A 13,278-nucleotide genomic window follows, 5' to 3' on the forward strand; every position below is an offset into this window, starting at 1 on the left:
GCCGGAAAAGGTTGGGGACCCCTGAAATAAAACATTGTATCTTCCTTCTATTTAACTGGTAAACCATAGAGCTTTTCTACTTGTTCAATTAAGTCTGCATTACCAGCTCTATTAATAATTTTTGTAGTAGTAATGTTTTGTATACTTCAAGCTAAATTAATTGTTTCAAATATGACAATTAAGGTAATAATGAGGCTTTCATATGCAAAATAGCAAACAAAGAAATGACTGGGTCTCCACCTGGATGAATGCAGTTATAGCATAAATTTATTGCACCATAGTGACAGAAAAACACAACGTTTCGGCCAGCAGGCCTTTATCAAGTGTTACAAAACAGAGTAGATACTCACAATTATACATCACACTACATGGTTAAAAGACACGCCTTAAAAGGGCGGGCACATACTTAAAGAACGATTGACCAGAAGATGTATTTAAAGGGCCAGCATAATAAATGGAAACATTTATAAAAAACATTTTAAATTGAATTCATCATTCAGTCCATTGGGCACTAAAGTACTTAGCTTATTAATCCATCTATGTTCGCGTCTAAGCAAGGATGTTTGTCCGTCCATTCCCTCTGCAATAACGACTTTTTCAAGTACGCACCATCGTAATTCACCAACCATGTGATCACAGTCATAAAAATGTTTCCCTATAGGAGAATCAAATTTCTTGTTAGGATCATCCCGGTACTTTCTATATAAACGAATATTGCTTCGGTGTTCGTTAATCCTTACTCTGACCTCACGAGAGGTTTGACCCACATAGCCGATCCCACAGGGGCATTTTAAAAAATAGACTACATTAGACGTAACATGAAAAACATCCGTTGATATTAATTCTGTAGCCCCTAGTGGGATGTCTAATGTGGTCACCCTTTATAATGCTGGAACAGTTTTGACAATTCAAACAAGCAAATGTACCCATTTTCTGTGGCAGGAAAGTGCTTTGACATATAGTACGTTTCTTAATATCTGCACGCACTAGCTTATCACGTAAGCTTTTTCCTTTCCTATAGACAAATGATGGGGGGGGAGGAAAACACCCTGGACAACAGGGGGTCCGCCTCAATCAATGACCAGTTCTCCAAAATGGTTTTTTTCACCATTGATTGAGGAGGACCCCCTGTTGTCCAGAGTGTTTTCCTCCCCCCCATCATTTGTCTATAGGAAAGGAAAAAGCTCACGCGATAAGCTAGTGCGTGCAGATATTAAGAAACGTACTATACGTCAAAGCACTTTCCTGCCACAGAAAATGGGTACATTTGCTTGTTTGAATTGTCAAAACTGTTCCAGCATTATAAAGGGTGACCACATTAGACATCCCACTAGGGGCTACAGAATTAATATTAACGGATGTTTTTCATGTGTTACGTCTAATGTAGTCTATTTTTTAAAATGCCCCTGTGGGATCGGCTATGTGGGTCAAACCTCTCGTGAGGTCAGAGTAAGGATTAACGAACACCGAAGCAATATTCGTTTATATAGAAAGTACCGGGATGATCCTAACAAGAAATTTGATTCTCCTATAGGGAAACATTTTTATGACTGTGATCACATGGTTGGTGAATTACGATGGTGCGTACTTGAAAAGTCGTTATTGCAGAGGGAATGGACGGACAAACATCCTTGCTTAGACGCGAACATAGATGGATTAATAAGCTAAGTACTTTAGCGCCCAATGGACTGAATGATGAATTCAATTTAAAATGTTTTTTATACATGTTTCCATTTATTATGCTGGCCCTTTAAATACATCTTCTGGTCAATCGTTCTTTAAGTATGTGCCCGCCCTTTTAAGGCGTGTCTTTAAACCATGTAGTGTGATATATAATTGTGAGTATCTACTCTGTTTTGTAACACTTGATAAAGGCCTGCTGGCCGAAACGTCGTGTTTTTCTGTCACTATGGTGCAATAAATTTATGCTATTACTGCATTCATCCAGGTGGAGACCCAGTCATTTCTTTGTTTGCTATTGTGGATTGTGACACCCTTAAGGATCCGGGTGTGGACTGGTCGACTCCCTGGCTTATACATTTATACAGTTGAGCTCCAGGGACTGCTGTTTCCTCCATTGGCTTTCATATGCAAAGCCTGTATATTTGATATCATTTGTAAAAACTTTTAAATGTTAACAATATGAATTAAAATAATAAAATGTTATAAAGTATACATTTTAGATAACTTCTAAATGAATAAAGGAAAAAAATGCAAATTAAAGTTTAAAACTGGTTACTAAATATTGATGCTTTCTATTTTTATTTTATTTTATGTTTTTCTCATAGACGACCATGCAACACAAATGCTAAGATGTAATTTTATCTTGATAATTTTCTTTTGTGTGCAGAATAAAGTTTATAAACCCATGTGTTGTTCATAAATCATTCTCAAGAGCAAAGGCAAAGAGTGAAAACATCCATTTTACACAATTCCCTTGGGTAACTTTTTAATATTTAATGAAATATAACATATTTGTCAATGAAAACATTTAAAGAACTGGCAACATTCAACCTTGTAAAAGTCAACAAGCCCAGGTTAGTTTACCTTATAAAAGAGTAATGAATCACATTTCTTCTTGCAAAAATCAGGGATTGTTGAGAAAATATTCCTACCTGTTTTACAAGACATGAACACTGTACTGTAACGATCGGTGTCAGCACACAGAGAGAATCTGATTATTGGTGATCTGCAGTATCACCAAGAATACAGATATATACCCGATTATTGATGATCTGCAGAATCACCAATAATACAAGTAAAACTCACCTCTGGACACCTATATAGTGTGAGTGTTTGGTGCAACAGTAAGGACTTTGAGTGGGACCACCCGAGGAGCAGGTAGTCCTTGGCAGTATGAGAAATACCTCCCTCTGGGAAGTGCGGAGACCTTCCAACAGCCTGAGACTTCCTAAGGGGTGGAGCCCCAGGCTGAATAGTAGAAAGGCCCTGTGGCTAAGTGACACCTAGAAGGTGGGCATCACAAGCAGGACTGGAGACTAATCTCTCAATGGAGAGGGATAGCTCGCAAGGTCGGGCAGGCTAGATCGGCAACACACGGGCAGATAAGGTACAGAGACAGAAGGCTGATTCGGTAACCAGGGACAGGCAGGGTTGGCAACAAGTAATCAGATATGCATAGGTACCGAATCAAAAAGCAGAAGAATAGTCAGGAATGCAATAGGTCATAACAGATATCAAACAATGCCTAGTCTTGGGTGTGAGGTCCGTGGTCTCAACACCCTGGAACTAGTCTGAAGTATAATACAATGGTAACACAGCATCCCTAGTCTTGGGTGTGAGGTCCGTGGTCTCAACACCCTGGAACTAGTCTGAAGTATAACACAGTAGTAACACAGACGTAATCTGGCTCAGTGTGAATTCCCAGGTCCTCCTGGTTCTAACACACTGTGCGATCTGACTATGGTCTGAGTGCTTTCACGTAAGTGTTCGCAACGGCAGACAACTTGAGACTGACCAGCAATGACTATATATAGAGCGGCGCTCCCTGGCGCCACCCAGCACTGATCAACCAATAGCCGCCCACTCTGAGATCAGCTGACCAACCTGGTCAGCTGATCCCTCTCTGTTTGCCATAAAGGTTCTTCCTCTCAGCGCGCGGGCGTGCGTATGCCTCAATCTATGTGCACTAGAAGGCTCAGCCACATCAGACGCACGCCGCCGCATGTAAACCGCTGAGCTGAATGCGAAACCAGCCGCCTCGCTGCCAGTCCGTGCGGCAGCTTTTCTGCAATATATTACATGTACATTTGCATATAATACATTTGAAAATATTACACTGTAGGTAGAATGAATATATAGGAAACATTGACGAAAAGGAAGAAGGGGAGCGAAAGACTAAAAAAAAAAATCTGAATTCTTCACCAAGTATCTGCCATGATTAGGTGGGAAGATCAAAAATGGTGCCACTCAGGGCGGCACTACCATAGGAGGCAAAGAGGGCAAACGCCCCAGGGCCCCTGTAGGGACCCCCAAGATCCCCCTTCATAACTGTTGCTCCCATGGGCCTCTGCAGAGTCTTTGGCAGAGTAGCATATCACCTGTGCTAGCAGGAAGGTGAGACACTACACTGCCAAAGACTCTGCAGGGGCCCCAGGGAGCACAGGATATTCCTCAACAGGTAGCCCAGTGAAGTTCTAGCTCTAGCTCACAGATCAACATGCCTCAACATCCCTTAGCTTAAAAAAGGTAGGACGTTTTACAAACCTCCTTCTCTGCCACAGCACAATGCCCTTTAGAAGCTTACAGACATCTGACCAAATACTTTACCCAAGATTGTATGAAAAGCTAATGCTAAAACAACCACCAGCAGATGATTATACACCACTTTTTAGATACACTACACACACCTCTTTCCAACAGAGGACAAAATCTCCTGCACTGTGCATAACAGAGTTATTGTGATATTTTGTATGCAGAGAAACAAAAAATAATATCCTCTCAGGTGTGCCACAACACCTACATCGACTTAATATCAGTAAATGGATATATATATAGCAAAAAAACTGAAGAAACTTGAACAATTTATATGCAAAAATACAAAAGATTTTTATTGAAGACAACACTTGTGCAAAAATGTTCATAAAAAGTATCCTTCAGGAAACATTTTCCATAGCAAAGAATGACAAAAATGCATCAGTTAACATCTAGATTAGTGCAGTTGTACACATTGAGGCGACAACGTCGACTTGTTTCGGGATAGACCCTTCAAGCCTTCATCAGGCCTCCACAAATAGAGACAAATCTGTATAGTTAACACATGTTCTTAATAAACATCTGGACAACATGAAGCCAGGTATAACCACTCATTCAATTTTCAAACATGGGAACCGCACATGGCTTGAGCTGGAGGAGAATTTTGCACAAGTATCTTCAATAAAAATCGTTTGTATTGTTGCATATAAATTCTTCAAGTTTATTCAGTTTTTTGCTATGGCCAATACAAGAGAGATCCCTTGCAAAACATGTTGCAGATACAGATTAAAGAAATCAATCTCGTTTAAAGCTATGTGCGGTCCCAACCCCGCCCTATGTGCAGCCATTATTGTGGCCATGCCCACGGATTCTGCATCCTCACTCATCAAACACTGCCAGGGGATCGATCTCTCTACCAGCCAAAACCAGTAGTTATACTCACAAAGACAATTTCAGTTTTTAACAGCCCAAAGTGGCAGAAGCCACTATGGTTCCTTTACAGCTGACTGCAGAACATTGTGGCAGCAGCACTATGCACGGTGCCCACTGCCCAGCACAAAAGGGACATACACTGAATTGCTGGCCACCCATATAAGGTGGAGGGAGTTGGGAGGGATGGGGGCTCCATGTTAACACAGAAAGAGTACCTTACCTAGCAGATAAAGAGTATAAACATTACTTTATGAATTATGTATATGCGTGTGAACCTGTCCTACTTTCTATACATGACCCCCTCCCAACAGCGCCCACACTCTTTGCCAGATCACCTGTCTAGCAGTTTCTGTCCGATCTACCCTTTTCCTAGTTTATAAACTCATTTGAAGTGAAATTTAAATCTCATCCCAATCCATTGCTCATACTCTGAAAGAAATTTAACACTGTATACTATTATATTTTTGCAAGAAATACACACACGTTCATATTTGTTTTATACCTGATAAGATTATTGGTTTATAGTTGTTACATTTACACAGACTTTCTAAAATTAGACAGATGGGAGCATTTTAATGTTTTGTTGTAAACTACCTCTAAAACTCAATATTCTTCAGACATCTTGTAAGTTGCAAAGGAAAAATTTTCTAATTAAATACACACACACACACACACACACACACACACACACACACACACACACACACACACACACACACACACACACACACACACACACACACACACACACACACACACACACACACACACACACACACACACACACACACACACACACACACACACACACACACACACTTTTCTCACCCTAAAACCCAAATGTCCCTTCTAAGTACCATATCTTGTTTTTCTAGCAAAAATGTCCTTCAATTCACAGTCTTTGCATTTACTTGGCTAATACATTTAGACATGTTATAATGTATTTTACTGCAAGGTCAGGTTAATACATTTTATGGGCCAATATTTTACCGAGAATCGTTGATCCAAAAACTGTAATTATTTAGGAGATACAATATATTCTCAAGACAATTATCCATGATTAACAGGTAATTACAACAGTGTTTAAATAAATATGATACGGTAAGTGGAGTACAAATACAATTTCCATCAACATTTCAATCAACACATACGTGGATGTGGCAAACGAAAAATAGTGCTCATCATTCCTATTTACATCTACAATACAGAATTATCCTTCTTTGGTTTTGAAGGCCTGATGAACTTGTGATGCTCTCTCTCTCTCGCTCTAATATAACTTATTATCTATATTTTTTTTCTTTTTCATCCAAACCCATAATCACCCAGCTTTAATTCCTGGCTGTCTGATCACACTTGATAAATTGTCACGTCTATATACTTTTCAATGTTTTCACTTTTCCTGTTACAATTTCCCGCTACCCATGCATAGCAAATCAAAGAGGAAGGATAGTAGTTTTTAAAACCATGCCACAATCCCTTTCTCCTGGCGACCCTGGCACGCTTTGGATTTGGCAACAATTGTATGCAATGGGTGCACTGCAGCTACTCTATAGCAGTCCCTTAGCGCAAGTATGTACCAATGCTATTGTTTTAGACCCTTTCTCCATTGGTTGTGGTACTCGCCAGGGGTGCCCCCTATCTTCCCTTCTGTACGCCCTTTCTGCAGAACCCCTGTTCTGTATGATTAGATCTAACCCTTCAATAAAAGGCCTACAGATTTGAAATGCTCATGAAAAAAAAAATTAGCCAGTATGCAGATTATAACATTCTTTTTCTAGCTGACCCACATGGTTCTCTGAAAGCGGCCTAAGAAGTGATAATAGAAATGGGCCATTACTCCCTATAAATTGGGGTAAATCAGCTATCATGGGTATAGACAACCCCCTGGTCTCTTCTCAGCCACTTCCTTGTCCCCTCCAAATTGTTACTAGTTTCAAATATTTAGGCAAACATCTAGGCAAACAGACCCCAAGAAATATTTTGAAGATAATGTTAAACCCCTTCTTTTTTAACTCAAAATAAACAACTCCTGGACTAAACTCCCTCTATCTGTAGCATCAAATACACAATAGTCCTGTTCCACCCCTCAATATAGCCTCAAGCAATTTCCACCACAATACAAAATACATAGTTTTAAATGAACGGTCTCTTATCAGTTTCCTGTCCTTTTGCTAGTTCCTGGAAGCAAGATCGTTCCCTTCCAGGACTTTTTGACTGTGGCCAAATAGTAAACTACACCCACATACATTTTTATTATATAATTACATTATATTACATTTAAAATTAGCTGTTTACCTCCCACACCAAAAATTACCCAAATAATTTTTTAATAAAAAAAGACAATAAAAAAACACAACATAAATAGTTACCTAAGGGTCTGAACTTTTTAAATATGCATGTCAAGAGAGTATATTATAATATTCTTTTTAATTATAAGCTTGCAAATAGTGATGGAAGCAAATTGAAAAAAAATGCACCCTTATTTCTAAATAAATATTGCCGCCATAAATTGTGATAGGGACATAGTTTAAATGGTGTAATAACCGGGACAAATGGGCAAATAAAAAAAAACATGAGTTTTAATTATGGTAGCATGTATTAATTTCAAACTATAATGGCCAAAATCTGAGAAATAATGCATTTTTTCCATTTCTTTCTTAATCTTCCTGTTAAATGTATTTAGAAAAAATTTATTCTTAGCAAAATGTACCACCCAAAGAAATCCTAATTAGTGTTGGAAAAAACAAGATATAGATCAATTAATTGTAATAAGTAGTTATAAAGTTATTGGTGAATGAATGGGAGGTGAAAGTTGCTCGGATGCGTAAGGTGAAAACACTGTAGGCTGAAGTGGTTAACCACTGCCCAAATCAGCAAATACTCACCAAACTCCCCTAACATCTTTTTTCAAATGCTCCTCCTCTTCCCCCTCTTTCCTGCTGCATTTACTCTGGCATTGTCATCCCGCTCTGGACTTCTGGAGACAAGTGGTCAGATTCTTACATGACAGAATGGGCTCCCCAGTCTCAGTTGACCCTAAAATTTGTGATGATGATGGATGATGAATGAATGGAGGATGGATGATGGATGAATGAATGGAGGATGGATGAATGAATGGAGGATGGATGATGGATGAATGAATGGAGGATGGACGATGGATGAATGAATGGAGGATGGACGATGGATGAATGAATGGAGGATGGATGATGGATGAATGAATGGAGGATGGATGATGGATGAATGAATGGAGGATGGATGATGGATGATGATGGCTGAATGAATGGAGGATGGATGGATGATGATGATGGATGATGGATGAATGAATGGAGGATGGATGGATGATGATGATGGATGATGGATGAATGAATCGAGGATGGATGGATGATGGATGATGGATGAATGGATGAATGAATGAATGAATGAATGAATGAATGAATGAATGGATGGATGAAGGGATGAAGGGATGAAGGGATGAATGAAGGTATGAATGAAGGTATGAAGGAAGGGATGAAGGGATGAATGAAGGGATGAATGAATGAAGGGATGAATGAATGAAGGGATGAATGAATGAAGGGATGAATGACTGAAGGGATGAATGAATGAAGGGATGAATGAATGAAGGGATGAATGAATGAATGAAGGGATGAATGAAGGGATGAAGGAATGAAGGGAGGGATGAAGGGATGAATGAAGGGAGGGATGAAGGGATGAATGAAGGGATGAATGAAGGGATGAATGAAGGGATGAATGAAGGGATGAATGAAGGGATGAATGAAGGGATGAATGAAGGGATGAATGAAGGGATGGATGAATGAAGGGATGAATGAATGAAGGGATGAATGAATGAAGGGATGAATGAATGAAGGGATGAATGAATGAATGAATGAATGAAGGGATGAATGAATGAATGAATGAAGGAATGAAGGAATGAAGGAATGAAGGAATGAAGGAATGAATGAATGAATGAATGAATGAATGAATGAATGAATGAATGAATGGATGAATGAAGGGATGAAGGAAGGGATGAATGGAGGGATGAAGGGAGGGATGAAGGGAGGGATGAAGGGAGGGATGAAGGGAGGGATGAAGGGAGGGATGAAGGGATGAATGAAGGGATGAATGAAGGAATGAAGGGATGAAGGGAGGGATGAAGGGATGAATGAAGGGATGGATGAAGGGATGGATGAAGGGATGGATGAAGGGAGGAAGGGATGAATGAAGGGATGAAGAAAGGGATGAAGGAAGGGATGAAGGGATGAAGGAAGGGATGAAGGAAGGGATGAAGGGATGAATGAAGGGATGAATGAATGAAGGGATGAATGAATGAAGGGATGAATGAATGAAGGGATGAATGAATGAAGGGATGAATGAATGAAGGGATGAATGAATGAAGGGATGAATGAATGAATGAATGGATGGATGAATGAATGAATGAATGAATGAATGAATGAATGAATGAATGAATGAATGGATGGATGGATGGATGGATGGATGGATGGATGGATGGATGGATGGATGGATGGATGAATGGATGGATGGTGGTGATGATGATGATGATGATGATGATATCCCAAAATATGACAAAACCTTTATGATTGAGACTTTATTTGCTGCTGTGCAATGTGTTGCCTTTCACTGGCTTTCCCCAATTTCTTCCTCCATACATGACTGGAAGACCAGTAAGTAGGATGTTACCCTACACACACCTTGTATACAAAAAAGAGATGGCCTGCATTAATTCTCTCAAGTATGGGACAGATGGTTTGACAATACACCATCTGAGGTGTCTAATGTGACACACCAGATGGTTCATAAACTAAAATACAACAGTTTTTTTGTAATCTCTTATAGAATACTGTAATTTTTTGCTAACTTCCATTGTATATCCTTTTTTAATATTGATCTCTATGGTATACCTACCTCATATGTTTTATGCAAATACTTTTCCTTATGTTTATCCTTATTCTTTGCTGTAATCTGCATGTCTTATTCAATAAACACCTTTGTTAAAAAAAAAAAAAAAACAGTGCCACGATAGAGATGCAGACCTATAAAACCATCAACAGACATCTTGCCGCAAGAGTTAGGCCCAGTGCACACCAAAACCGCTAGCAGATCCGCAATACGCTAGCAGTTTGCGCGTTTGCGGCTTGGCAAAAACCGCAAACCGCCGGTGTGCACCATCCCATTGCAATACATTAGACAAGCGTTTTTAGAGGCGGATGCGGCCGGCGGATCGCTCCAAAAACCGCTCGGTGTGCACTGGGCCTTACAGAGAACCAGAAGAGGCCGTTATCTTATGTAATACCTCTGCAGATAAAATATAGCAGACAGGATGAAGATTAAAGAGGTTTAGAAGTGGGTTATGATCTGGGGTGTACATTTATTTTGAAAGCAGGTGCTAGCGTGTTTTTGTTCAATCTAAGCACTTTTGTGTGTGTTTAATTTCAATGAAAGTGTCAACCTCCCTGGCGGTATGATTATTTTCACTTTTTTCCAAATGCGGTGCAATTTTTTCACATGCTTGCAGACCCTAAAAAGCATACCGCTAGATAGATCTGGGGCAGCCCTGTATATTCCACACCTCCAATGGATCCAACTCGGAATTACTGCTCTGGGTTACCGCTAAGGCACTTATAAACAGAGTACTCAGAGACATTTTACTATTCTATTATGTATTTATTATTTATTTAAGTATTTATATATTACATTTATTATTGCAGCTATACATTGAATGCCTTTATTTTCCACATTTCTAGCACTGTCTGTCAATTCCAGTTAATCAGAAATAAAAAAAAAATTATGAAGGTTATGTTGCACTCTACTGGCTCTGTGGCTCTGAGTGTGAAAATATACTTTTTTTATGCTACAGTGTAGCAGACCTCTGCTGGCAGGAGGGTAGTGTATGCTTGCTGTCAGGACAGATAGAGATAAGGACCGGCACCATCCAGTAAATCTAGCTCAATTTATTAGAAAGACATCATGACAATATGAACAACGTTTCGGAGGACCTTCCTCCTTTCTCAAGTTCCTGTCAGTGTCTAAAAACATATTGCAATAGTCTCTTTATATAGTGTATCACCATGGAAAACTAACCAATCACGATAGTGTTGTTACCTATGGCGACCAATCCTAGGTCAAGCGGACCTAATGGGGAACTACTATGTGCACATATAGCGTGCGCACAAACATCCAAACTCACCAGGCAGCGGGGCAGAGAAGCGCAAGTCACGTCCACTCGGCGAATCGCCGACCTATAGGAAGCACCCCTGTAATGACATAACCATCCGTTCACTCCCACTGTAAGTGCGGACCCGATGAGACACTGGAGGCTCCCTCAGCAGCCGCAAGAACCGCCCATAGGCCGGACATAGCGCATTGCAGATTCCTTTTCAGACAGCGGGGCAGAAGGCGTACTTCTGTCCATGATGCGTATTGCAAAACGCATGGGGGCGGGTGACGCCCACCACGTGTGCGCTATGTCTGTGGCCTATGGGCGGTTCTTGCAGCCGCTGGGGGAGCCTCCAGTTTCCCATCAGGTCCGCTATAGGTCAGTGATGCGCCGAGTAGATGTGACTTGCGCTTCTCCGCCCCGCTGCCTGGTGAGTTTGGATGTTTGTGCGCACACTGTATGCGCACCTAGTAGTTCCCGATTAGGTCTGCCATAGGCGACAACACTAGCATTATTGGTTAGTTTTCCATGGTGATATACTATATAAAGAGACTATTGCGATATGTTTTTAGACACTGACAGGAACTTGAGAAAGGAGGATGGTCTGCCGAAACATTGTTCATATTGTCTTTCTAATAAATTGAGCTATATTTACTGGATGGTGCCGATACTTATCTCCATTTTGACTAGTCGGGCCTAGAGTGCTGCTGGACCCTTCGACCTGGAACATCACATGTACCTGGGGAGTGCTGTCTGCTACAAAGTTACAATGCTGTCAGGACAGAAGCAGGTTTGTTTTTAAATAATACAACATATCGTACTTTCTACTCAGTCTCAGATTATAGTTAATACTAACTGAAGACCCAGCATTGCTCGGGTATGTATTTAGTTGTTGTTGGGACCGGCCACTTTTTCTAACCTTGACACAGTAAGTCAATTACCAATTTTGTGAGCTTTGGGGTCCTTGGTATCAGTATAATGAGAATGGACGCAGTATACATTTTCCCATTCAAATCAATCAGACAAATCTGATTGGCTGATTCTGGCTCTGCCCACTTTTCTGAATTTAAACCCCAGTTACCCAATGACAGGTTTAAAAGATAACTTCTCCCTAAGGTCAAAGTTAGCAGGAAGTGGAGGCTCAGGGGTAAAATGTCCACCACAAACCATGCTGAAAAGCAGCCCATTTCTTACATTGGGACTTTTTACAATTCACATTATATAATATTTTCCTCAAGGCCCCTTTTACACTTGGCCACTTTCTTTGCATTGTGTTCCCCTTTCTGCATGCAGGGTAACGCAACAGCAAAGAAAGTGTAAAGGGCTCTAGTGCACTAACTGCATCACATCATGCCGAAGTCTCGGATTTGCCGCCAAGCTGCTGCAAAGTCAGCAACACATTACCATCGGACTTCCACAGTGACCAAAAGCCTGTAAGTTAATGGGAAATGGAGAAACTTTAAATATGTTGGCGGTGGCGCGCATGCAAAGAACACCACCAATACAATGGGGCAGCCGAGAATCCCAGTGACATACTTCCGGTCCAGCAGGGAGTAGGTCACTGGCCAAGGGGGAGGCTCTATGCATATGGACCAGTCGGCGCACTCTGCAGCATAGTCATATGAATCCATTTTTTGGCATTGCGGTGCGAGGGACGTAAAACTGGCCTCAAGGAAACTGGAGACACAGTATATAGAATAATTTATACCTACCTGAGGCTTCCTTCAGCTCTATGAACCCCGTGGGCTCCCTCATTGTCCTTCCAGGTGGCTCAGTTCATCCGCAATCCTTCCCATTATGATGGCCACAGATGAGTCTGCTGGACTACACTGTGCGTGCACAGCCCAGATGCGCACATGCTCCTATTGCGCTCGTCACTGGGAGCATTCTGCATCTGCACAGTAGAACCTGCACAGGTGAAGAATGCTCCAGGAGCCCATGAGGGGGCATGTGTAGGG

This window comes from Hyperolius riggenbachi, chromosome 8, assembly GCF_040937935.1.
Source record: "Hyperolius riggenbachi isolate aHypRig1 chromosome 8, aHypRig1.pri, whole genome shotgun sequence".
NCBI classification, from domain to species: Eukaryota; Metazoa; Chordata; class Amphibia; order Anura; family Hyperoliidae; genus Hyperolius; species Hyperolius riggenbachi.